Here is a 27,832-nt window from a genome sequence, read left to right on the forward strand (position 1 = left end):
AGCGCCAGCTTTCAGTTCTGCTTTACTAGCCTTGTAAATGCCTACTAAAGTAGCCAGTAATGAATGCAGAGGAGAGGGAGGTTCCCCAAGTCCAGGAGTGAAGAAAAAGGAAGGAACTTCATCTCTGCTTTTAGTGAAGAGTGGGTTTTCCTACATAGCATTAGGGCTGTGAGAAACAGCACTGTTCTGATTCGGCTTCAGTTTTGACAGTTCTACAGAACAGGGTTTCATTTTTAATTTTATTTTGTTTCAAAACCACTGTTCCGTTCTGTCAAAACTGTTTTGTTGTTTTGATGCTGTTTTAATGTTTGACCCATAGTTATTATGAGGAAACAAAAAATGCAGCAGGCAGGCAGATCAGGGGCTTCCCGGCACCACCAGGAGGGCTGCAGGGGCTGTGCTGGAGTTCTCCTGGGGGTGTGAGCCCCTGATCTTCCTGCCAGATGAGAGAAGCCAGGTGCCACTGCCTAGGACCAGCGCCAGGAAGATCGGTGCTGCCGCTGGTCCCTGGTGGCAGCACTCAGCTTCTGTCACCTGGCAGGCAGATCAGAGGCTCACAGCCCTGGGAGGACTCCAGCACCGTTCGCACAGCTTTCCTGGGCGTGCTGGCAGGCCCCTGATCTGCCTGCCAGCTGACAGGAGATGGGTGCTTCTACCTGGGCCCAGTGGCATAGGGCTGGGCCAGATCAGTTGGTTCAGGGACCCACTGCCCTGATCCTGGAGTGGGGGAGGGTCTCTGTGCCAGCTGATTTGGCCCGGGCCCCGCACCCTTCTCTAGCTGGCTCCAGTACAGAGCTGGGGCAGATCAGCTCATGTGGGGACCCACCCCTGCCCTGGATTGGCATACCTGCCCCCTCCCCACCGCTCTCTGTGGTGCCAGCAAGCCACTGGGACCTGAGCCTGGTACGGGGGGGGCAGGGCACATCCCCAGCTGGAGGAGGGTGCAGGGCCCAGGGCAGATCAGTTGGTGCAGGACCCTCCCTGGCCCTGGGATCAGGGCAGTGGGTCCCTGCACCAACTGATCTGCCCTGGCCCCATACCGGAGCTGGCTGGAGGAGGTCCCAGCAGCTTGCAGCCCACTGTGGGGGGTGGGGCGCAGCCCCAGGGCTGCACTCTGCCCCCTGCATCGAGCTCAGGTCCCAGTGGCTTGCAGCCCCGTGGAACTCAGCTTGTCCACTTCCCACTACCAGGCTGAGCTCCATGGGGCTGGTGGAGCCCATTGGAGTGCAGCATGGCGATGGGAGGCAGGGAGAGCCAGGGCTGCGCTCCCCGCCAGGCTGAGCCACATGGGGCTGCGGAGCGCAGCCCTAGCTCTCCCCTGCCTCCTACCACCTAGCTGCTGATTCAAAACTTGAAACATTTTGAAAGTTTCAAAACATTTAAACTGGTCTCATTTCATTTCAAGGCTGTTTCAAAGCCCTCTGTTTCATTTCGATTTCACTGTTTCAAGCTCAAAACGAGTTGAAACAGTGTTGAAAGGAAACAGCCGGTGAAATTTTGCACAGTCCTACATAGAATGTCCCTCTTTCCCATCTCCCTTTCCCATCCCTTACAGAAACTGCCCTTCATCAGCTCTATTACTAAACAGATATCAAATAACAAGTTTCTCTGAAGTCACTGGGTCAGCCCCACCAATTTATTGACTGATGAAAAGGATTGATGAAGTTACTAATTATTTTTAGAAATTCCTGTCTTACTACTTTCATCTTGTGGCAAATGAGAAGCCTTGCTGAGGTTACTGGCATGGTGCGAGAGAACAGGCTCCTAAGGGTGGTTGTAATACATCCTAGTGGCCAAACTATTTGTTTTCCTCAGCTATTCAGGGTGACTTCCTCACTGTCCTGCTTGCTACATCTTGATGTCTTGGAGGTGTCACTCTATTATTTTTTGTGGGACTTCCCTAATCCTAGTCACTTAACTGCCCCTGGGGCACTAATCCTTTTGCCCAAGTCTTGACCTTCTTTAGGCTTTGGCTCCTTTTCTCTTGCTGAGGTCCTCAGGCTTGGCTCACTGTCTCAGGCTTTGGCTCCTGGGCCCCAGCCTCACTGCGTGCCTGCCTTATACAGGGCTTAATATAGAGCACTCCCTTGGCACCCTGCTGTGTGGCCTCCAAGCCTCACCCATGGCCACAACCTGGTTTGCTGGTTAACACATGACTCTAAAGGAAGACAGCTACATAACTCAAAACTCAACTCTCCATGGAGTCCAACAGAGCTCCTTCCTTTTGTGTGGTTAGAGCCAGGTCAGTCCTTGAGTCTTGTGCTCATGTCTATATGGCCCTTTTCTCCTCCCCTCCTCGTCATCTAACCTAGCACTTCTGGCAATAGGGTGCAGGTACTGCTACTTAGGTCAGCCTACAGACTGATTGCTGTGGCCTTTTCCAAGTTGTTTGCCCCTGCTGCCCTTGCAGCTAACCTTCCACTCAGTAGCAGGGGTTGAGATCCTTTGCTGCACTTGGCAACTCTGCTTTGCTGGCATGGTTTGTAGATTCATAGATGCTAGGATCCGAAGGGTCCCTGACTGTGATCCAACGCACCACCCCCATTAAGACTCCTTTACATGCACTCACCTGCAGACTCTGAAGACTGTCTGAAGCCAATGATGTGGACACACAGAGTTTAGACTCCTCCTGCTCTCCTCCCTGTGGCCATTCCCATGCAAACTCCAGCACGCTCTTGAAGAGTGGCGCCTGTTTGCAGAACCTGTTTGCACGGCTCAGGAGTGCGGCTCCTGCCCAGCACAACTAAATAGGGATGAGAGGGGAAAAAAAACCCTTCCTGATTCCCTACAGCTGGCCTGGCTTCTCCTCGCCCTTCCCCACCTTGCCTGGCTTACCTTTTTGCTGTTGCTGCTGGCTCCTGCTGGCTCCTTTCCCTCTGGTCCCACCACTCTGCTTGGTGGAGTTGTGGGGAGCCAAGGGCTCACGTGTGCTACTGCACACATTTGCCTTCTTTGGGGTCTGGACATGACTTGTGTTAGAGTACAAGATGCTTTCACTAGCTTTAGCAGCTGGGTGGAATTCAAGATACACGTTTATGAGGTATTTAGTTCAGCATGACGCTGGGCTGATGTCAAGACACAGGTATCTGTGATGTTACTAGCTCATCATCTCAGGCTTACTAGTGTGATGTTAAAGGTTCAGAATTCAGTAATATTGGACTGTCTTAGGCTGCATAGCCCACAGAACTTATGTCAAGACAAAAGAAAGCCTGAAGTTCCTTTCTGAGGTCATGTTGACTGGCTGACTTTTCTGAAGTAGTTTTTTGGCTTTGATGTGAGAACATAGGGCACTAGAAGAAGAAATGCCCTGTGTGACTCAATCTGCTTGTAACTCCAAGAAAAGAGGGAAATCTAGTCTCTTGTGCTCTCCCTTACTTTTATTCTTGACTCTATTATAGCCCTACATCTTCCTTCTACCTTCATGTGGCAACTTGAAAAGCAAAATTACGCATCAGTGTCCAGTTTTTTCAGCCACTCAGCAGCTTCTGTGAACAAAGAATTAATTAAGGCCTTTCCTCAGAATAAAGCTATTTCACTCAGAGCTGTTGCATGAGTACTTTTTGGACCTCAAACCCCTTTATTGACCATCGGTTATCATGTTGATGGTATTGCCTAAGCCAGTGGTGCCCAACCCTTTTGCCCAGTGGGCCAGATCCAGTTAGTGGTCCTGCTCCAGACCCCTTGTACAGTAGGTACCCTCTGATCACATGGAGGATGCAGCGGGCTGACCTTAACGTGGCCCTACAGGGGAAAGGAGCTTGACCATCCCTGTGGGAAGGGGGTGTGGCCCCAGTTCCAACCCGGTAGCATGGCCCAGCCCCAAGCCGCAAGTGGGGGAAAGACAGGTAATGGATCAGTCTGATGTGGGCAAGAAGATGCACACGGGGCTTGGGACTCAGCAATTTGGCTGGGGGGGCATATTAGTGGCCACTGCTCCACCACCTCCAAATTTCTGGCACCTTGGGAATCCCAGTGGCCCAGTTGAGATGACACCATGCACTGCATTTGGCCTGAGACCCAGAGGTCAAGCACCCCTAGCTTAAGCCAAAGGATTTAACATTAAGGATTGTAAGTACATCAGTGAAACTCAGTACTGTGAGTAAGCAAGATAAGGAACTATGGGCTGGGGTGAATGGACTATAAGATGGATAGATAAATAACTGGATTACTGGGCTCAGTAATCAATAGTTTGATATCTAGCAGCTGGTATCAAGTGGAGTGCCCCAAGGGTCAGTCCTAGGGCAGGTTTTGTTCAATATCATCACCAGTGATCTAGAAGATGAGATGGAGTGTGCCCTCAGCAAGTTTGCAGATGATGATGTGATGGGCAAGCTGGTAGTGGTTTAGCCCAGGGGTTTTGAAAGGGTAAAAGATGATTGGAGGACTTGGGATTCCCTTTCCTCACCAATCCAACCCCAGAGACTCACCCTCCATGACTCAGGAGAGACCAGCAGCTGACTCAGCTGACTCAGGAGAGGCCAGCGAGGGAGCACAAGGAAGGAGTTTCAAAGAGCTGGCAAAAGCTGGGGCCAGCAGGGTGGGAGCAGTTGCCCCAGAAGCACCTGAAGGACTAGGATCTGCAGGCAGCAGTTGGACCCTCAGCAGTGTGGCATGCAGCCGGCAGGAGAGGCTCCCCGCTGGGCTCCAGGATCTCCTACGAGAGGGTGTGGCCAGTAGGAGAGGCTCCACAGCTCCAACAAGGATTTGAGCAGTGACCTGAGAGGTTCCCAGCTCTACTTCCAGCTCCTCCAATAAGAGGTCAGGCAGCTTCAACATGAGGCAGGGGCTCTAGGAAGGTCAAGACTCCTAGCAGATTATAGCTGCACCAGCACTGGTGGCTGTGTAGTAGAGTGTCTGCTTATCACATGGGAGATGTGAGTTCAAGTCCCAGTTGGGGTGAGTGAAGTGGCAGGGAGGAGTTCTTGTTGCAGTGGAAAGGGGTCATTGTATTTTCCCTCTTTCCCCCCCTCCAGGTTCCTAGGCCCTATATTCCTTGTTATTTGACATTTTGTATTTTGTGCCTTTTATATTCCCCACCAGTATTGTTTGTTCTGCTGTTTGTGTTTTATATTTTATTAACCCTGTCTTTTGTCAACTGGATGAATATGTCTATGATTGTAAGTATCTAACTTGTATTGAATCCTGCCCCCTCGGGGCGTTGTAGTGTCCCATATACCCCTGGTTTATACTGGTGATGTTCCCAGTACTGTCCTCTCATTAAAAGGTATATGGTTAAGTCTCCGTTAGTGATCTGACTCTTCTCTATAGGGGGAGGAGAGTCCCTACACTTCCCACAGCACTTGTGCACCGGCTCTGCTCCCTTCACCTCGAGAGGGTGTACCTCTTGGAGTACCACCCGGGTTACAACAACAAACTGGGTGGAGCAGTTGATATGTTGGAGAGTAAGGCTAGGATTCTGGAGGACCTAGACAAATTGGAGGATTGAGCCAAAAGAAATCTCATGAAGTTCAGTAAGGAGAAGTGGAAAGTCCTGCACTTAGGATGGAACAGTACCAACTACCAGTACAGACTGGGGACTGATGGGCTAAGCAGAGCTCTGCAGAAGAGGATGTGGGGGTTACAGTGGGCAATAAGCTGTATATAAGCGAACAGTGTGTGCTTGTTGCAAAGAAGGCTAACAGCATACTGGGCTTCATTAATAGGAACATTACTAGTAGATCAAGGGAAGTGATTCTTCTGTGTGGCACTGGTGAGGCCACATCTAGAGTACCATGTCCAATTTGGGCCTCCCACTATAGAAAAGATGTAGAGAAATTGGAGAGAGTGAAGCAGAGGGCAACAAAACTGATAAGGGGTCTGGGCACGCGGTTTATGCGGAGAGACTAAGGGAAATAAGGAGGATTTAATAACAACCTTCAACTATCTAAAGGGTGGTTCCAAAGAGAACAGAGGTAGATTGTTCTCAGTAGTGGCAGATGACAGAACAAGGACCAATGGCCTCAAGTTGCAGCAAGGGAAGTTTAGGTTAGATATTACGAAGAACTTTCTCACTAGGAGGGTAGTAGAGCACTGGAACAAGTTACCCAAAGAAGCTGTTGAATCTCCATTGTTGGTGGTTTTTAAGATCCTGGTAAACAAAGCCTTGGCCAGGATGACATAGTTGGGGATGGTCCTACTTTGAGCAGAGGGTTGGACTAGATGACCTCTTGAGGTCCCTCCCAACCCTAATTTTCTCAGTTTCTATGATTCTTCATTTCCAATTTCCACTCTAGCCTTGTTTTTATCTGGCAGCATTCTGTCCAGTTTGGAAAGTCCAGGGCCATATTAGTGGTTAGCCTCATATACTCCTTGTTTTTCCTGTGCAAAAACTGCTTTTTATCTTTTGTTGGCCCTTAGGAAAGCCTTGTAATTCCTAATGCAAGGCACATAGAGTATCCCAGGTGTTTCACCTGTCACAGTACTCGAAAATCCACTATATGCTGATGGCAACAAAAAGCCCTCCTCTCTTTCCCTGTGCAGAGCAGGCTTCTTCCTGCCTACTGAACACCTTTGAAGGTTTGTAGATTCACCATTTTCTCTTAGTGATGCAACAGGGAACAGCTCTCTCAGATCCCTGAATATCTGCAGATGTAGAAACTGGCTCAAGAAGAATGAGGTTAGGGAGCATTAGACCAGACCATGTCAATTTCTCAAACTAGCAAAGGTAAAGAGGTGCTCTTGGAAAAAGTAGGTGAATCTCATCAGCATGAATTGTTCCAGCAATAACCCTGGATTAGTGGGCAAAGTGAATCCAGCAAATTTGCTTACCTCCAATAAAAAGGGGGAAAGTACAAAATATGGACAACATATGTGCAAAAAGTTTGCAGTTCAACTCGGACAAATATGATACCTTGGTTACCAGCTCAAATACAAATAACTGTGCACTTCTGTGATAAGATAAACCTGGGCAAGCTTCATGAAAGAACTCCATTTTAAGGAAGGACTCAAAGAAGGTTTCTTTTTGACACCCTAGAAGCTGGAGTCTATTTTAAGGACACAGGAATTGCATACAAAAAGCAAAGGTTAAGAGTGAAAGAACATGACTGAATTTAGGCTTGAACGTCAATGAAAACTGCACAGATCAAAAGTACAAAGCTTAAATGAGAAACAAGGGGGAACTGTGGTGGAAAGAACAGCAAGCAGCTGACATGACAAATGGAAAGAAAGCAAACAATATATCCAATAAAGCAAAGATGGATGGGGAATGAGTGAGCGCTAACAATCAATAAGAAGTGATTGACTAAAGTGAATTGTGCAAAGCCCTCAGGGAAAAGGTAAAAGCGTACATTGGAAAATGGAAAAACAATATGATCTCTGAGATCCTTTGGGAAAATATGGGCTACAAGCAGATGTGAAAACAATTGATTTGGTAGTACCTGTGAATGATGGAAAAGATCCAGTAGTGGAATGCTAATCATGATGATGTGAATGTGCTGAGGGTTCATTCCTGTATGTGAGAAAAGAATCATCTGAACAAGTCAAAGTTGATGCTTTTAGTTACTTGTAACTTTTAGTTACTTGTAACTTTATTTCAGCTTAATATTTATCTTTCCATATAAGAAAACAGGCCTAGTTACATTTTTGGAAAACAGTTCTTCTTGTTCGGCAGAAAACATTCAAATTCTTAACATCCTCCACAGATAATCATTATAGTATTTTGTAAAATGGGTTGGAAGAGTGAACAGCTATACATCTTTAATAACCTTATAAACTATATGGATAAAGATGTGCAGGCCTAATTAATGGATTTACTTTAATCCATTCATTTTCTAAAAGTTACAAGTAGCCTAAAATTAAAATAAATATGCAGTATTATTAGCTAGAGACTGTTCCATCTCCATGTTATAATTTTGCCTCTTTACTGTTCACCTTCAATTAATTGATACTAGAACACCAGTCTGAAATATGTTAAGAGATAGGGAAAAGTTGGGCTCCACAATATGAGTTTGATGCTTACCAACTGGCCACCTGATTGTTTAACTCTCTATATTTTTCTGGCTCTGTTCAGAAAGCTGATGCTTCAGCATATCTTTACATATACAGCTGGAACTTCACTATACTGTGGCTAGCTGGACAGAGGCTAGAGCTCCAGGGAAAAAAAAAATAGATGCCATATCTTTTGGAGTATAGGCAGAAGAGTTTCTAGTCCACTTATGAGCAAAATATCTTAAATATCCTGAATTTCTTTCTGTCTGTCCTTTACGTGTTTTGATTTATAGTCAGATTTTAATAGAATGTGTCTATTCTAGATTTTAGGCATTGTTGACATGGAAGAGTATACTGAATTAAAACATAAAGACTGCAGTTTATTTTCACCACAAAACTGGAAAATGTGAAAATAAATCAACAAGAAATGAAACCAAACAGAAATCATAGTTTCATAGTTTCTAGGGTCGGAAGGGACCTGAGCAGATCATCTAGTCCAAACCCCTGCCCTGGCAGGAAAGAGTACTGGGGTCAAATGACCCCAGCAAGATGTTCATCTAACCTCCTCTTAAACACCCCCAGGGTAGGAGCCTGCACCACTTCTCTTGGAAGCTGGTTCCAGACCCTAGCCGCCCTGACTGTGCAGTAGCGCCTCCTGATATCTAACCTAAACCTACCCTCTGCCAGCTTGTGACCGTTATTCCTGGTCACTCCTGGCGGTGCTTGGGGGAACAGTGACTCCCGCAAAGCCTGCTGATCCCCCCTGACTAGTTTATAACAGGCCACAAGATCCCCCGTCAGCCTTCTCTTTTGGAGGCTGAACAGGTTTAGGTCCCGTAGCCTCTCCTCATAGGGCCTGCCCTGTTGTCCCCTGATCATATGAGTGGCCCTCCTCTGGACCCTCTCCATGCTGTCGACATCCCTCTTGAAGTGTGGCGCCCAGAACTGGACGCAATACTCCAGCTGCTGCCTGACCAGTGGCGCATAGAGCGGGAGGATCACCTCTTTGGACCTGCTTGAGATGCATCTGTGGATGCATGCCAAGGTGCGGCTGGCCTTCCTAACTGCCTCTCCACACTGCCGGCCCATGTTCATCTTGGAGTCAATGATGACCCCCAGATCCCTTTCCGCTTCTGTGCTGACAAGAGGGGAGTTCCCTAACCTGTAGGTATGGTGCGGGTTGTTCCTCCCGAGGTGCATCACTTTGCACTTGTCTGTGTTGAAACCCATCCTATTCTCATCCGCCCACCCTTGTAACCTGTCTAGGTCTGATTGTAGCCTGTTGCATCCTTCCAGTGTGCCCACTTCCCCCCCACATCTTAGTGTCACCAGCAAATTTGAACAGGGTGCTTTTTACCCCCTCATCCAAATCACTGATGAAGATGTTGAACAGTGCCGGCCCGAGGACCGAGCCCTGCGGAGCCCCACTACCCACGTCCTTCCAGGTTGAGAAGGACCCATCCACTACCACCCTCTGGGTGCAGCCCTCCAGCCAGTTGGCGACCCATTTGACTGTGTGGGTGTCTACACCACAGGCCCCCAGCTTCTTAATGATAACGGGGTGAGAGACGGTGTCAAAAGCCTTCCGGAAGTCCAGGAAGACTATATCCACTGCTACCCCTGCATCTAATGATCTGGTGATCTGATCGTAAAAGGCCACCAGGTTGGTCTGACAGGACCTGCCACTGATGAACCCATGTTGGTTGCCCCTAAGCATGCAGTCCCCTGCTGGTCCCTCCTGGATGTGTGCCAGCATAATTTTCTCAAACAGCTTGCCTAGGATCGAGGTAAGACTAACCAGCCTATAGTTTCCCGGGTCCTCCTTCCTGCCTTTTTTGAAGATGGGGACCGCGTTGGCCCTCTTCCAGTCCTCTGGTACCTCACCAGAGCACCACGAGTGCTCGTAAAGTTGTGCCAGGGGACAATGTTCAATTAGCAGTTCTTATTTTTTTTTCTGAGAAAATGATGTGCCTGGCAGCATGCCCGAAAGGTCAACAGAGTTTAGCTATTTCAAATCAAAGGTGAGAGTGAATTTCAAGATAGAGTGCCCCCTCACCAGAATGCCCTGCTAACAACTAACTTTTTTTTTCTTTCTCTTTTTTTATTTTCAAGTGTCTCTCTTGAGCCCCTCTGCTGACAGAAGCTGTGGTAAAGTGGCATGGGGGTAGAGTCTATCTCTTAGGTAGGCAGGTCCCAGGTAATTTAGAGCTCTATAGGTCAAAAGCAATTCTGTAAATTTAAGCCAGGAACTGATAAGCAGACGATGCAGTCTTGGAGCACTGCTGTCATAGTCAGAGCAAGATGTACTGCTTGATAAATGGGCTGCCACATTCTGTATCAGTTTCAGTTTCAGTTTCCAGGTTGATTTAACATATACTACAACATGGAGCATATTGTCATAATCTGCTCTGGTAGCAACAAAGGCATTGGCTGTGTTAGTAATATATATTATGTGTTATGAAAGACTGGGCATGGAGAATTTATCTAACACAACATGTAGACTGAAAACTTTAGTAGCAGAGCGGAGCACATGCTCTAATTAAAGAATTAGATATGCTGTTTTTACCATAGTTCCTGGCAGACCTATGGTTTTCAACTGTTTTCATACCATGATTATGGGATCCTATGACCCCAGCTGACTTCCTGCCCTTTGGGCAGGGGGCTGGACTCGATGATCTCCCGAGGTCCCTTCCAGCCCTAATGTCTATGAAATCTATGATCGTCTCTTCTCTACTGAGATCATTACAGGAAACATCCTCTCTGCTCTCCTCCCTCCTGCTGTACCTGCAATATGAGAAAGGGTAGTGTCCCAGGGGCAGAAGTAATGGAGGATACTTACCAGCCGCATGAGATGTAGCGCAAAAGGGGCAGAATGAAGAGCTCGCGCAGCTTGTCAGCCGCCTCTTTATTCAATTACGGCCTGCTGATGACGTCAGCTTCAGATGCCGGCCGGCAAAAATAAAAATGGCGGCCGATGCCATGGAGGAGGTGGGCAGCACAGGAAAGGAGCTGCAGCTGCCGCAGGGAGCAAAAGGGATCCTCTCCACGGGACCCTTGGAAACTGGTAAGCAGGGGCAGACGCTGGCAGGGCAAGGTAGAGCACCCCGACTGGAGCCCGCACAGGATGATGAGGGAGTGACAAGCATGCTGGGCAGAGCTGGAGCTGCACCCAGAGGCAGAGCTGACCCCAGGTGGGAGTGCCGGGATGATGGGGGTGAGGAGGAAGCCACGCTGGGGGAGAAGACCCCGGGAGAGCCCTAAGGGGTTTCCAGTCAGGGTGGGTATCGCCGCTGGTCCCAGCCGGGTTGACGGGCACATGCGAGTGAATACTGGAGGTGACAGGTCAGGAATAAAGCAACTCCCCCCCACTAGAGTCCAGGGAAAGATAGTAAGGAGGCAGGGGGCCACAACGTCCAGAAGTGGCTTATTATTTTGTGTTTTGTTACTACATTTATTTAGTTACCCTGTAACAAGGGGCATAGAGGAAGAGTGCGGGTATCCCTGAGGGACGGGGCTGAGAAAAAGCCTCCGATGGTTTACCTTTTTTTTGTGTTTCCCTTAACGAAGGGGTGGAGGCAAGGAGGGCCGAGGCGTACGTGGCTATAGGCCACGGGCACCTAGAGCCAAGTCAGGAGGCATTATCCCAATGGAGGGGACGAGGCCAACAGTCAGACGACACACTGAAGGAGGCGTGAGGCCAGGGTGTAGGGGTAGTGGAGCCCCATGAATGACTGCCGGGCAAACCATGGGCCACTGAGTACACTTGACGACCAATCCCGCCTACTGAGAAACAACAAGTCGTGGCAGGAGAGAACGGGGAGGCGACTCGAGGGGGAGACATCTACTTGGTCTGTGACACTAGTCCGTAAGGCGCTTGATGTCTACCACCAGAGCGAAGGCTGCCTGAGAGTGGCTATTCGAGGCCCGGCAGCCACAGATTGGTGCATTGCCCACGAACACCTCAGGGGGCCACCCGACAGACATGCAACCCACTGAGATGGCTCTGGCAGACCTGCTGGGACAGAACCTGCAGGCCTTGATGCAGATTGTGGGTTTGGAGCAGCAAATATTGGAGCAGCAGCAAGGTTGGAAGCAGCACGGCCTGTCGGCCTTTAAAATGCCTGAAGATGACCTGGAGGCATATATCGAGGCCTTTGAGCATCATGTAGTTATCACTGGCCTTGACAAAGGATACTGGGCCAGCCAGCTGGGGGCCTTGGTGGTGGGTAAGGCCCAAGCAGCCTATAGGGCCTTGAACCGGGAGGAAGCCCAAGATTATGAGGCAGTCAAAGCTGCTATTCTCTACCACTTAGAGATCAGCCCAGAACACTACTGGTGACTCTTCCAGTCTAAGAAGGAGGCGGAGGAGAGGCAACCGTGGTTGTTACTCCAGCGTCTCCGGGATCTCTTCAGGAAATGGATCAATCTGGCAACATGCACGCTGGATAAGATCATGCTGGAACAATTTGTGAATGATTTGGAAGATAGAACACAGTGCTGGGTCCGCCAGCATTCCCCGGAGTCTTGTGATGAAGCACTGAAACTGGCTGAGGCTTTTGCGGCCTCGGAGTTGCACTACCCATGAGAGAAACGTGGGCCCACACCACCAGTGCAGGTGACAAGAGAGATGGAGTGACAGAAGCCCAGTTATAGGGCCCCGGGAGGAGATATGGTGTGCTACCATTGTGGCCAGATGGGGCAGTTTGCGCGGGAGTGTCCGGGGCGTGCCTCTGAGAGGTGGCGATCGCATGGCTCCTCACGAGGGATGGTTAAGTCCCCTAAAGAGCCCGATCAGGGGGAGCCCATAGACTGTAGCTTTGGAGCAGGGGGAGGGAGCCCGGTGCGGGGACACCCCGTACTAAGAGCCTGGATTGAGGGCCGCCTGGTGTGGGCTGTGTTAGATTCTGGTTGCTCTCAGTTGCTGGTTAAGGCTGATCTTTTGAAAGATGTCCCCGATTGTTGAGCAGAGCCAGTGAGGGTGTCTTGCCTTCATGGGGAAACCCAGAAAATACGCTGAGTGTGGACAAGTCTCTGAGTTATGAAGTACCAAGGGGAGTTGTTGGTGGGGGTTGCACCCTGTCTAGCATGCGATATGCTCTTGGGCCGAGACTGGGCTCTACTATACGATGTCATGGATTGGGTGCAAGATGTCGAGGTCGCTCATAGAGCCTTAAAGATGTGAGAAGGGTGGCTCAGTGACTCAGCGGAAGGAGAGGGAACCACTGAGGGATATGGGGATGCCGTGGCGGACCTGCAAGACATTGCCAGTAGCCAGCAGTTCCGGCAAGTGCAGGAAGAAGATCCTGAACTACAGGACCTATGAACGTGGGTGAAAGATGATTCTCAACAGCCGACATTGGTCTCCGACCCCGGGAGTCTTTTTGAGGTAAGACACAACCTCTTGTATCGGGTCCAACCTGGCAGGGTGGAGAAGGAAGGCAGAGTACAACTAGTGGTGCCCTCTTGTTTTCGGAAGGCGGTGTGGCAACTGGCGCATGCCAATCTGGTTGGGGGCCATATAGGGGGGATCGAAACATGGACAAGATATCCCGATGGTTTTTCTGGCCAAAAATGGGAGAAGACGTGGCCCGTCGCGCAGGGTGCCCCGTATGCCAAAAGGCAAGGGAAGACCGGCCACCCCAAACCCCGATGAGATCAATGCCAGTAATTGACCTACCCTTTTCATGCATCACCATGGATGTTGTTGGGCCGTTACCTTGCAGCAGTAGTGGATACCAGTATATCCTGGTGTTTGTGGATTATGTAACTAGATACCCTGACGCAGTGCCTTTTGAGGTCTGTAATGGCTCCTCGGATTGTGGAGGGGTTGGTGAAATGGATAGCCCACATGGGGATTCCCCATGAGATCCTGATGGAGCAGGGGCGAAACTTTATGTCCGGGGTCCTACAGGGGGTGTGTCAAACCCTGTGGATCAAGCAACTGGGAATGTTGGTCTATCACCCCCAGACCAACGGATTAATAGAGTGATTAAACGGGACCCTGAAAAAGGTGTTAAAACGGTGCATACAGGGTGACCCGCGACATTGGGACTTGATGCTCCCGCTGGCCTTGTTCGTACTTGGGGATGCCCCATCAGAGTCTCTAGGGTATTCTCCTTTTGAACTCATGTTAGGTCACCAACCACGGGGCTTGTTGCAGATCCTCCAAGAAGATTGGGAACATAGCCTCGCAGTTGTCTCCAGCCTGTTGAGATATCAACTAGCATTCCAACTCCGTGTCCAGAGCACAAGAGAGCTGGCTTCAGACAATTTGCAACAGGTCCAACAATGACAGAAAGAAAAGTATGATTTATGGTCAAAGGAGCAGGAGTTTTAACCAGGGCAGAAGGGTGCTGGTTATATTACCTACCTCGCATAGCAAACTGTTAACCCAGTGGCAAGGGCCATTCGAAATTATACGAAGAATCGGCCCAGTTGACTATGAGGTTTACCACCCAGGTCACCAGCGAACAAGACGGTTTTACCATGTTAATCTGTTACAACAATGGCAACAGCCCAAAGGGTGGGCAACATTCATAGAGGAGACTGCGGATGACTTTGGACCGCAAGGAGTCAGCCCAGGCCCAGGGATCCCAGAACCCTTGAAAGATGTCCATGAGAGTGATGAGCTAACTACAACACAGAAAATGGAAATGTGGAACCTCCTCGAAGAATTTAAGGAGGTATTTTCAGAGGATCCCGGATGGGTAAGAGATGCATACCACTCCATCCATACACCCCCAGGCACAATTGTGCAAGATCGGTGGCGGCCGATACCCCATCATCTAACAGAAGAGGTACATAAAGAGGTGGGAAAGATGCAGGCAGTCAGTGTTGTTAAGCCTTCCTGAAGCCCTTGGCAAAGTTCTCTGGTACTGGTACGAAAGCCAGATGGGACCCTAAGGCTCTGTGTAGATTACCGAAGGTTAACTGACATAGCTACATTTGATGCCTTCCCCATGCCTCATGTAACTGAATTAGTGGAACGAATAGAGGCAGCTCAGTTCATAACCACCTTAGACCTGGCCAAGGGGTATTGGCAGATCCCCGTGTGGCTGTGTGACCGCCCTAAAACGGCCTTTGGAACCCCCTTGGGTCTGTATGAATGTGTGAAGATGCCGTTCAGACTGCACGGGGCTGCTGCCACCTTCCAGCAGCTAATGGAGTGCATTTTGGTGCCGCACACAGAATACGCAGTGGCATACATTGACAACATCGTCGTATTCACTTAATCATGGGGCCAGCACCAACGAGCCCTCCGAGCCGTATTGACCGAGTTAAAAAGGGCAGGTCTGACTGCGACCCCCCGCAAGTTCACGATCGCACACAAGCACATGAAGTACCTAGCGTTCCTCGTGGGGCAGGAGACCATCTGACTGTTGGAAGATAAGGTCAAAGCCATTCGCACCTTTCAGGCCCCCCAAACACTCAAGCTGTTATGATCCTTCCTGGGTCTGGTGAATTACTATTGTAGATTCATCCCACAATTCTCGAAAATAGCATCACCCTATCAGAGGCCCTAAAAGGGTCAAACCGGAAGGGGGTCAAGTGGACGGGGGAGATGTTACAAAGTTTTCGGGCTCCACTGATGGATTGGGCCAGGGGGTTAGGACCTGCCCCTTCTCTGTAGCTCTTTCCAAGCCCCGTGCCTTTGACTGGGGAGCCAGAGCCAGGATCTCCCTGCCCTGGGGTAACCGAGCACTTCCCTGGCTCAGGCCTGTAAGAGTGTCATGTAGTCTGCATGGCTGGGAACAGGGTCTGGGCTGGGAACATGTTCAGTGTTCCATGCTAGACTGGAGAGACAGCCTACAGCCACAGAGCAGAGGCTGGCAGGGGGAAGCAGGGAGCAGAGCCTGGTTGGGAAGTGGGGAGCGGAGGCTCATGGGGAGGAGGAAGCAGTGTTTGGGAGGACATGGGGGATCTGAGGCTGCAAGGGGAGCAGAAAGGGGGCAGAGTTAGTTGGGGAGCAGGCACAAGAACTTCCTTGACCTTCCCACACCACCTACCACCCCACTGCCTGCCTCGCTGCAGTAGTGGGGGCATGAATTAAAGACAGCCCTCCAATAATTAGATTCTATACATGGACAATTGTAACACACTTATAAATTTTCCATAGAGTATAATTATTGGGGGGTCATCTTAAATTCAGGGTCATCTTAGATTCTAGTAAATACAGTGTACTGTGTCCACAACATTGTCTTCATCCCCACAACCAACTATTTTATGATCACCCTTTCCTGCTCCTGAAGTTTACAACTTGATTTTTTTTTATTTGCTGCAGTAGTCTCCCAGATATTGAAGTTATATCCATGGAGTATCTAGGATAAGTGTGTGGCTAACAATTACCAGAAAAATACATATAGTAAAAATATGTGACAAGATGGTAACACATTAAAATAAAACAAGCACATTGTCAATGTTATAAACATTATATCCTAAGAGCCAATTCTGAAATGCATAAGATGCTATTTTATTTGTGTACACTGTACGTACATATTTTCATCATGACTGTTTGGAAGACAAACTTGCAGTCTGCCAGATGAATGGAAGGACAGATGGTAAAAAGATGGTAGATAGATGAAAAATATCTAGCCGCATGCAGGCACAAATGCCCTGCTGACTGCTTGAATATTAAAAAAAAAAAACTGTCCCAAGGAAGATCTAACAGTGTAGTAAGGTGTCAGAAACATGAATGAGAGATGCCTGCATGATGACATCCCAAACAATTCCAAATACCTAGAAAAAAGAGGCTGTTTTTGACAGCAATTTAAAGAAACCATAACCAAAGTAACAGAACCATGCTGGAGTCACTGACAATACTGACCAGCACACAGATAATAGTTCTGAAAGAAGTGTTTAACCATGAAGGTAGAAAATGGAATTCAAAATGATGTTTAGAAAAACAAACGTTCTTGTCTACATATATGCAAAAGATAGGTCAAAATAGAACTTTTTTAAACAGTTGTTAAATGATGAATTCCTAGGCAAATACTTGTATCAGTTAAGAAACATATGAAACAAGTGATGACTAAAGTCTGGTGTTTTTATATATGAATATATGCCCATGTGTAAAGATTCCAGGTATTCCTATATGAGCTCTTTTGTTTGTATCTGATGCAAAATGCTGATGGAATGGTCAGCTCTCCCAGACATCAGGGCTACTTCAAAAATAAATTAGTATTTCTGGTATGTAAATCATGAAGAATTATACTTACAAAACTGAAAATATTTCTTCTTAAAAAGCAGAAGGGTTTGGTTTTGCATAAGATATTTTTGTTGTGACCTTAGATATTTTATAAATGGTTGTAGAGGCCCTGAAAACTTCTACATTTTAAAACACCTAAAGTCACAGCACTTAAAGAGAGTTATGATAAAATAAAAATCTATGAGTCATGAGGCCCAATATAAGAAACCTCTGCCTTCATGTACCTCTCAGTCCTATCACATAACCAGGAGATTGGACTGTAAAATTGCCATGTTGTTAGTGATTTCCAGCCAAACAGCATGCGCATTATGGGTGTGTCCAGATGGTCATGTATGTGCCTCTTGCCCTGTCTCAAAAACCTCACATGGAATGCCCCCCACCCCACAGGGCCCCAGCGCCCCTGCCCAGGATCCCAGGTACCCTGAAGGACCCCCCTGTCCCAGGGCTGGCAGGACCTGTCTGGGCCTGGTGCGCACTCCTCGCGCACTGTGCTGGGTCCTGCTGCCATGACTCGGCCTGGCCAGGTGGCAGAGAGGCCCCAGGGCTGGCAGGACCCAGCTGGGCCCAGCGCATGGTCCGTGCGTGCTGCGCTGCGTCCTGCCACCATGGCTCAGAGTACCTCCTGCTGCTGCTGCTAAAGGTAAGTTTGGGGCCCTGGGTGGGGGGGTTGGAGCCCTCCAGGGTGCCTGGGACCCTGGGGGGGCATGGCCCTCCTTGGTGCCTGAGAATCTGGGCAGTGGGGGGCTGTGGCCCTCCAGGGTGCTTGGGACCCTGGGTGGGGGGGTTGGGGTCCTGTGGGAGATAGGGGCTGTGGCCCTCTGGGGGGAGCTGGGACCCTGTGGGAGGGGCATTTCATGTACTCTGTGGGGGGGCTGCACCCTGTAGAGGCCAGGGGACCCACCCTTCCTGAGCAGCCCCCCCACATTTTCCCCCATACCCACAGTCCCCCCAGCAGTTGCCCCACACCTACCCACAGACCAACCCACATCCCTCCACACACACCCACCTGCCTTCCCTCCACCCCTTCTCAGCTCCTTCCAGCAAACACCACATTCCCCCCCGACACACATTCATCATGTGTGAAGAAAACCAAAAGTACACATCAACACATATAGGTATTTAGAATATATTTTATCATGATGATAGAGACACTGGTAGGTTTCCACATTGCTTTAACTTTGTGAATATACCAATAAGCATTGCCCAACTGATTGCTCTCGCTCGCGCTCTCTCTCTCTAGATATATATGTGTGTGTGTAGAGTGGTCTTTTGTTTTAATTGTGGAAAAACATGGATTTGGAGGTATTTTTAAAAATGGATTTGGGATGCTGCTGCAGCATTCCAGGTGGCAGAAGGGGTAGTGTCCCCAGGTATCAGTTGGCTGGGCCCCTGAAGCTCCAGAGAGCAAGTAGCCCTGAGCTGCTTGCCAGGGCAGCTTTTTGTACGGATAGTGCCAAGACAGGGCAGCTTTTTATACTGCTCAGGACAGTACAGGTGCTGGCCCCAGGCTCTAGCTCCCCCTGGCTTCAGATCCAAGAGGAGCCAGGCAGGGTTATTTTGCCCTAAGTGGCACAATTTTTTCCATACCAAAGTGCATGTCCAAGCATGTGCGCTGAGGCAAAAAGCCCTGGCTCCAATTTGCACCACTTCTATTTGAGCTGCTGCAAGTGCACATGCTTGCATGTGTGGATGTGTCCATAATAGATGCCCCCACAAAGCTTCCTGCAGCCCCCACTATGGGGGTGGATCCCAGTCAAACCCCTAAGGGGGTGCATGCCTCTGCAGCCTCCACCCCAGAGGCAGAGTCCAACCAACCTCTTCTAGGGGTGGAGAAGCCTGCAACCTCCACTGCAGGGGCAGGTGGGACTCTGATAGGGAGCCAACAGGGCCAGGGGGTCACCCCTGGCCAGGCCGCCTCCTCCCCGAGGGGTTCCCAAGCCCCTCTCCCATCATTGGGGACCAAGGGCAAGGGCACTGGGAAGGGCTCCTTTTCAGCCTCCTGCACAGCTGGAGGTGGGAAGGGAAAGGGCCCTGCTCCGAAGCCTAGACCACCAGTGCCTGAGGGGACCAGATGCAGTCCACCAGCCAGCACACCCATTCAGTCTGTCCCTTGCCCTAGCTCAGGCCCCACCAACATGGCCCTGCAGGGGGTGGAAATGCAGCTATGCAGAGGCAGCTGTGGGGAGACCCGAAGCTGGGGGTCCTTGACCCTCCACCACCGGCCCTTCCAGATTGGGCAGCAGGGCTCCCTTTCTGGCACTCACCCGTAGGCATGGGGTGAAGTGCCAACTGCACAAGTGGGATAACCTGCACTTTGAGACCTGGGTTCAGGTCCTGGATCAGGTAGTGGGGGCCCCCAAGATGGTGGCAACCTCCCACTTTCATGGCAAGGGGGTCTTTTTCCTTGCCTCGGAGGCCACAGCACAAAAGGCAGGGGAGAGGGGGCTCATGGTGGAGGGCGAGTACATCCAGGTTTAGGACCTGTCCAGGTAAGAGCTCAGGTATATACCAAGGTTCCAGTTGTCTTTCAGGTAGGGTGGGTGCCTAGGGCTCCCACAGTAGGATTAAGGTGTCTCTTCACTAATGCAAGAAGCATGGGGGAACAACAGGAGGACCTTGCTCTCCTGCTTGCAAGTAGTAAAATTGACCTTGTTGGCCTAGTGGAGACATGGTGGGATGAAACATTTGACTGGGCATTAGACATAGAGGGCTACAGGTTGTTTAGAAGAGATAGGAAGGAGAAAAAAGGTGGCGGGGGTTGCGCTCTATGTTAGGGAACAGTATACCAGTTTTACCTTCCACATGGGACCAGAGGAAGGCTTACTGAGACCCTGTGAGTCAAACTTCAAGGAGGGTGGGGGGAGAGGGGTCTGGTGGTAGGGGTTTGATGATGAAGATGTTGAACAGTGCAGGCCCGAGGACCAAGCCCTGCGGAACCCGACTGCCCACATCCCTCAAAGTTGAAAATGACGCATCCACTGCCACTCCCTGGGTGCGGCCCTCCAGCCAGTTGGCCACCCAATTGACTGTGTGGGTGTCAACACCACAGTCCCCCAGTTTCTTAATGAGAATGGGGTGAGAGACAGGGGAGGAAGGAAGAGCCTGGCAACTACAAGCCAGTCAGCTGCACTTCTATCCTGGGGGGAAGGTCTTTGAAAAAATTATCAGGGGCCACATTTGTGAGAGCCCTGCTGGGGAAGTGATGTTGAGGGGTAACCAGCATGGGTTTGTGTCAGGCTGATCCTGCCTAACTAACCTGGTCTCTTTCTATGACCAGATAACAAAGAGCTTAGATGGGAAGGAGTAAGTCGATGTCATCTTCTTGGACTTCTAGAAGGCCTTCAACACAGTGTCCCACCCAATTCTGGTGGGCAAGCTTAGGGATTGCAGCATTGACGAATGCACAGTCACATGGGTGGCAAACTGGCTCCAGGGGTGCACCCAGAGGGTGGTGGTGGATGGGTTGATGTCAACCTGGAAGGGTGTGGGCAGCGGAGTCTCCCAGGGCTCAGTCCTTGGGCTGGTGCTGTTCAACATGTTCATTAGTGACCTGGACGAGGCTGTGGAGAGCACCCTGTTCAAGTTCGCTGATGACACCAAGCTGTGGGGTAAAGTGAATACACCGGCAGGCAGGGACCACATCCAGGCAGACCTGGATAGGTTAGAGAAGTGGGCAGATCTGAACAGGATGCAGTTCAACAAGGGCAAGTGCAGAGTGTTGCACCTGGGGAGAGGGAACCAGCATTATGGTTATAGGTTAGGGGCTGACCCTCTCGGCATAACAGAGTCAGAGAGGGATTTTGGAGTCATGATTGACTCCAGGATGAATATGAGTCGCCAATGCAATGAAGCAATAGGCAGAGCCAACCGCACCCTGTCATGCATCAACGGGCCATCACTAACAGGTCCAGAGAGGTCTTGCTCCCCCTCTATGCGGTGCTGGTCAGGCCGCAGCTAGAGTACTGTGTCCAGTTCTGGGTGCCACACTTCAAGAAGGATGTGGAGAACCTGGAAAGAGTCCAAAGGAGGGCCACTCGTATGGTTGGGGGCCTCCATGGCCAGCCCTATGAGAAAAGGCTGAGGGACCTGAATCTCTTCAGTCTCCACAAAAGGAGACTGAGGGGGGATCTTGTGGCTGCCTACAACCTTATCAGGGGCCAACAGCAGGGACTCGGGGAAAGTCTGTTCACCAGGGCCCCCCCTTGGAGTCACCAGGAACAATGGTCACAAGCTGAGGGAGTACAGGTTTAGGTTAGATATTAGGAAGAACTACTTCACTGTAAGGGTGGCCAGAGCCTAGAATAGGCTTCCCAGAGAGGTGGTGCTCTCACCTTTCCTGTAAATCTTCAAGAGGAGACTGGATAGGCACCTGGCTGGGGTCTTATGACCGCTGCCACCCCCAGTGCTCCTTCCTGCCCCTGGCAGGGAGTCGGACTCTGATCTGTCTAGGTCCCTTCCGACTCATTGATTCTATGATCCCCCTCAAGCCTCTAGAAGAGCTGGGGACCTGGGTGGTCCTCAGCTCCATCCCTCCCTATATCCCCAGCTCCCCTAGCTCCAAACCCTAGGGAGAGTTATCTCCCAGTGGTGGCCCTCTCAATAGGGTGCCGAGACCCTGGTCTCTGCCATGTGTGCTCTTTCTACCACCAGGCCATGATCCAGCTGGTGGCGGGAACGCAGCTGGAGGCTGAGGGGTGCCTGGTAATTCCTTATCGAGGGCCCTGATGAGGATTTTCTATACACTGGGAGACCTGCAGTGCCTCTGGTGCCATGCCCTGGGGCACTCGTATCATGAGTTCCCCATGGGTCAGGCAGGGAGGGCATCTGTGGGTCTCACTGGAAAAAGGGGTACCCCTACCACTGGTGCCCCACCCCCTTCAGGCTCCCCTGGCACCCCAGCCATAACTACAAGCCCACCTGTGACCTCAGCAGACCCCACCCCCAACCAAGTCTTGTAGAGTCCCAGGGAGGTTACCAGCAATGGGAGGGAGAGAGGGAGCAGGGCCCCCCTGCCCCTAGTCATACCTCACCTGCCCCTCCAACCCTCACCTTCTCTTTCTGGAGCCTGTCCATGTGAGGACCACCCCATGGCTGAATGGGTGCAGGTCTCCTCTGGGCGTAAAGGTGAAAGGAAGGTCCAGGCACAGCTGGAGCCCTCTGACGTGGAGGACTCTTCTCCCCCTCCCAAGACCACCACATGGGGGAAGGAGCAGTCCAGCCTCCAGGGGCCTCCCCACCTGTGCCTGACACCCCACCCCAGGAAAGATCAAATGGGTGATCTCCACAGAGGAGGTTTCAGGGCTGCTAGATAGTCCTGAACAGGAGCCCGGAGGGAACCCTTCATTCTGCTGACCAAGGCCTACCCCTTGAAATCATGGGTGCTGAGGCTGAGGCCTGCTCAAAGAAAGGCCTGGCAGCAGAGACTCCTCCCACTGCTCTAGGTGATTCAGAGGTTCTGGGGCTCACCTCGGTGAGTTCTGAGGGAGGAGGTCCCCTTTCCTAGGACCCCAAGGCAGACTCCAGAGCCACCCCGGTGCCTGGTGGGTCTCTTCCCTCCCCCTTCCAGGAAAACCTCACCTGCAGCCTACCCCATAGTCCCATACCAAAGGGGGTCATGGTGGGATCCCTTAATCAATGGGATAATCTTGTCAGGGACCCTGCACAGACCCCCCAGGGCTCCAGCTCTACTGTGCCATTTTGTGAAGGAGCCCCACCCCCACCCTTACCCCCACCCCTGTCCCAGCAGGCTGCAGAGCTCTCCCAATCCCAACCAGAGTCTGGGGTCTTAAAGGACCGTGGGGTTGAGATGGTGCCAGAAGAGCCCTCTGAGCTCCAGGACAAGGAGGAGGACACCCAAGAACCAGCAGGCTCCATGAAGCCTGCATACCTCTTGGTCCCAGCGGTCCCCAGGAATAAGTTACTTGCATTTTTTGATGATAACTGGTCCACAACAACGTACAGCTAGCTTTGGACTGCTGGGGAGTTTTTAACAGTGTCCTCACCACCAGGGTGCTGGCAGGGGAAGGCAAGGGACCCAAAAGCTGCAACGCTTAAATCTGCTGAGGTCCTGGTGGGACTCCAGAGATGGGCACTAGAGTTTTTCTGGCCAGGACAGCACTGGGTCGCTGCGGAGGTCCTGAGTCTCCCTTTGTGGGAGGGCAGCCAGGGCCTGGTTTGCCGTGCAGCCAGGTCTTGGCAATCCGCCTTCAGGCCCCGCAGCGACTGCTGTATGGTGTTGGAAGCCACACAGCATGGGGCCACCTGGGGCGCACTTTCCTCCGCCACTTCCAGGGGCTCCAATATGACTGGCAACTCCTCAGCCTGGGGGGCTTCTCCCTGCAGGACCTGCGAGGACTGCCAAATTTCTACCAGGACCTCCTCCAGGTCTGGAGGCTGGTCTCCACCTCCAGGTCCCCTGCAACAGTCGCCCAGGGTGACAACCTGCTCGTTGTGCCCCTCCTCTGGAACCCCCAGCTGGAGATGCCAACAGCAGAGGTGCCTCAGTTGTGACAGAGGTTGATCCTGGTTGGTATCACCCATATTGGAGACCTCCTGGACTATGATAGGTAGGAGTGGGTGGACCTCTCTGTGCTGGCTTGGCACATGGGTTTATGCACGATGTTACAAGCTGTTGTCTGGTCCAGGAGGTGAAATCTGCCCTACCTTCCAATGCCAATGCCTTTTTTGACCAGGTCTTGCAAGGTGGTGGTTCCCACCCTCATGTGTCCTCCAGCCCACTGGAATTTGTCATGGGGCCAGCGCCTAGCCCAGTTTCATGGCACTGCCTGCTCCACCACCAGAGCCAGCTGGAGGACACCACTTTACCACCGTCCATCACCATCACTTCTACACACTCATGCACTGCACTGTCCATCATACTGCCCTTGCGTCCTGCCCAGACACCAAGTGGCAGGACCTGCTCAGCGAGGGCATGGCTGGGGCACCCCAGTGGCTGAGTCTGTACTCAACCCTCATCCCATGAGCCACTGGGGACTTCAGCTGGTGGCTCCTCCATGGAGCTGTTGCCATGGGCGTGTATGTGGTGAGCTTCATGGACACACTGGTCTCCAGCCCCTTTTGTAGGCACAGAGAGACCCTGGCACACATGACCCACAAGTGCACCAGGCTGCAGCCCCTCCACCTCCACCTCCACCTCTAAAGCTTCCTCTTTAGATTCTGGTTGAATTTCACCCCCCCACCTTTTTGTTTTTGGTCACCCCATCCATGGCCCCAGCAAGTCCCAGGACCTCCTGGTCAAACTCCTTTTAGCCCTAGCCAAGTGGGCCCTGTATTTGACCAAACTTTGGCCAGGAAAGTGCCCAGAGACTGCAGGGCCGCTTTCATCTCACTTGTCCATGCATGTCTTCAGGCGGAGCACCAGTGGGCAGTGTCCACCGTCTCCTTGGATGCGTTTGAGGACTGGTAGGTACAGCCTGGGGGGCTCTGCTCAGTGTCCCCCTCAGGTGCACTTATTTTCATGTTTTTACCCTTTGACCCACACAACACTCCTATCCTGTTTTTTGCCTTTTTTACCCCAAGAATTCTGTTGTATCTTTCACCCATTGGCCCCACACAGTAGGGGCTATTAATTAGCCAGGTAGGCTTTAGAGCCCATTGTACTTGAAAGATACAAATAGGAGCATCTGGGGCTCAGCCACTTAGTACCTGGGGACACTACCCCTCATGCCAGCTGGACTGCTGCAGTAGCACCCCAAATCCATTTCTAAAAATACCCCAAAATCCATGTTCTTCCACAGTTAAAACAAAAAACCACTCACATGCATATCTATAGAGAGAGAGAGACAGACAGAGAGACAGCAATCGGTTGGGTAATGCTTTATTGGTATATTTACAATATTAAAGCAATTTGGAAGCCTATCAGTGTGTCTATCATCATGAAAAAATAAATTCTAAATATCTGTGTCAATGTGTGCTTTTGGTTTTCTGGTTTTCTTTACACATCATGGGTGTGTGATGGGGGGATGTGGTGTTTGCAGGAAGGGGCTGAGAAGGGGTGTCGGGGAAGGCAGGTGTGTGTGTGTGTGTGGAGGGATGTGGGTTGATCTGTGGGTAGGTGTGAGGCAATTGCTGGGGGGACTGTGGGTGTGGGGGACCTTATGTGGGGGCTGCTCAGGAAGGGTGAGTCTCCTGGCTCCCACAGTCTGCATCCCCACCCCCACAGCACATGGAATGCCCCCCCCACAGGGCCTCAGCTCCCCCATGAAGGGTCACATCCCCTAACCCACACAGGGCCTCAGCCCTCTCTCCCAGGCATCCTGGAGGCCACTCCACGCCTAGGGTCCCAGCTCCACCCTGGAGCGCCACAGCCTCTATCCCCCACAGATCCCCAGTCCCCTGCCAGAGGTCCCAGGCATCCTGTAGGGCCTCCCGCCAGGGTTCCAGCTCCACCCTGGAGGACCTCAGCCCCCCTGCCCAGGGCCCATAACTAACTTTTCACAGCAGCAGCAGGGGGACCATGTGCTGAGCCTAGCCGGGTCCTGCCGGCCCTGGAGCTGCTTCTCCCGCCCAACTGAGCTGGTCTTATAGTGGCAGGACCCAGCGCGGCATGTGGGGACCACATACCAGACCCAGCCGGGTCCTGCCACCCTTGGGGCTGTTCTGCCACCTGGCCAGGCCAGGCCTATGGTGATAGGACACAGCATAATATGTGGGGACTGCATGCGAGGCCCAGTTGGGTCCTGGGGCCGCCTGGCTGTGCCCATGACAACAAGACCCGGCACAGCATGTGGGGACCATGTGCTGGGCACAGCTGGGTCCTGGGGCCCTTCTGCTGCCCAGACAGGCCAGGCCCATGGCAATGAGACCCAGCATGGCACACAGTCCGCACTTGCCGGGCCCAGCCTGGTCCTGCCGCCCAGCCTGGCTGGGTGGCAAACAGGCCCCAGGGCTGGCTCCTGCCTCTGACCCACTGTGCCTGTGGGGGGGTGAGGACCTGACCCAGCCCCATGTGACTCTCTAGTCTGACTTTGCACTGGAGTGGGTCACACGGCTCCAGGAGGCATGGTTCCTGTGTGAGTCTTCCGGAGCCATGCGACCCTCTCCAGTGCAAAGCCGGACTAGTGAGCCACATGGATCTGGGCCAGGTCCTCACCCCCTGTAGCCCTGGGGACATCTCCCCCTCACTCCCCAAACCACCCCTCATCTCCCTGCCACCCCTCACCCACCCACACCCATGAAACTCCCCCCCCCCCACCCTTAGCTTTGATAGTGCCCGGGGCAGCAGGAGCACCAAAGAGATGCTGTGGCCAAAACCAGAGTGTCTCCTTTGGAGAACTGACTCTCTCCTGGCTATCTTATTTTCTCCATATAGCTCCAGTCAGTTGGATTAAGCCCCCAATCCCACTAAGCACTCCTGCCCTTAATTTTAGGTACTTAAGTAGTCAACATAAGCTTATTTTGAAGAACACCTGCCTGTCTTAAAGCACACAAGTAATCTCAATGAACCCATGGGGACAACTCATGCACATGCTTACCTTTAAGCTTGTAAGTGGTTCCACTTGTCCTTAAAGGTACACATCTGCTGAAATGTTCTGGTGAATCATAGCCCAGGAGCTGTGGGGCTAATTTTGGCTATGCAATGAAGGAAATGTACTGCATAGTCACCTTTCTACTTTGCATTACCTTCCTAGTGTAATTTCCTCTCTTAAAGCATTTCTGATCCCTTCTATTGCTATATATTGTGAGAGCGTGCAGAAATCTTCTTCACTAGTAGAACATACATCTCAGCCCTTCTATACCAAATTCAGTTTTCCACTGAGTGTTGCTGAAATCAAGGGGCTTCTGCCTCCATGCAGAGTGAGTAAGGGCTGGATAGGATTTGGCCTGAGCCTTTTACCATGGTAACCTCAGAAAATATATAAATATTTCATTAAGTTTATGTTTTGTGCTATTTTTAAAACCCCCATACAGTTACATGCATTGCTGCCTCAAAACATATAACAAGCACCAAATCATTAAGGCATACGGGCAATTTCTAATCTTTGTGTAGCTTGAAATAGGTAATTTCTAAAAAAGTACATCTGAAAGTTAGAATCCATTTTTTGTGAAGAGGTTTGATATCAAGTGTAGGTTGTTCATGAGCAGCAGTAAGGCATTCATTTCTGAATCAGCGGAAGCCCATATAGCTTCATTACAAACTCTGTGTTTATGCAGAAGAATGCCATTTCAAAGTTGTTTCATAAATTCACTTGAAAATGTAGAATTGAAAGCTACAATGCATTCCAAGAGGTTTTGCATAAAATATATTGAGCTGATATATTGTGTAATATGATTAAGAAGAGAGACTGAAATAAAATTAAAAGCATCAGCACCATATCTAATTAAATGAAAAACTGCTAGAGTAAATGTATGTAATACTTGATTACTGAGATATGAAGTTAAACTTAAGATTAATCCTTTAAATGTGGGGAATAGATATTAGTCAAAAGCATGCCAAAGAGAGCAGCCTCTGAGATACAGCACTGCTGTCTGTAATGGCCTATATTTCTCAACAGGGTATCTTAAACACCTGAGGAAAGAGGATCATAGATTTTCCCTTCTTTTTTGCTTCCTGCTTATAACACAGTCTGCTTATAACACAGATTCTGCTAATGACTTCTAATATTTAGATCCTACAAGAAAGGGCTCTTCATGTGAACCTACTACTTAAGCCTCCACTCCTACAGTGCATAAACAGATCAG

The 27,832-nt window shown here is 50.7% G+C and overlaps 1 protein-coding gene across 1 annotated transcript in view; it reads left to right on the forward strand.

The window, feature by feature from the left end:
* Positions 1-27,832, forward strand: part of BANK1 (B cell scaffold protein with ankyrin repeats 1) — a 360,719-nt gene that overhangs the window by 54,701 nt on the left and 278,186 nt on the right. The gene's annotated exons all lie outside the window — the stretch shown is intronic.

The sequence above is a fragment of the Crocodylus siamensis genome, chromosome 2 (genome assembly GCF_052110815.1).
Source record: "Crocodylus siamensis isolate JL-2025a chromosome 2, ASM5211081v1, whole genome shotgun sequence".
Taxonomy (NCBI): domain Eukaryota; kingdom Metazoa; phylum Chordata; order Crocodylia; family Crocodylidae; genus Crocodylus; species Crocodylus siamensis.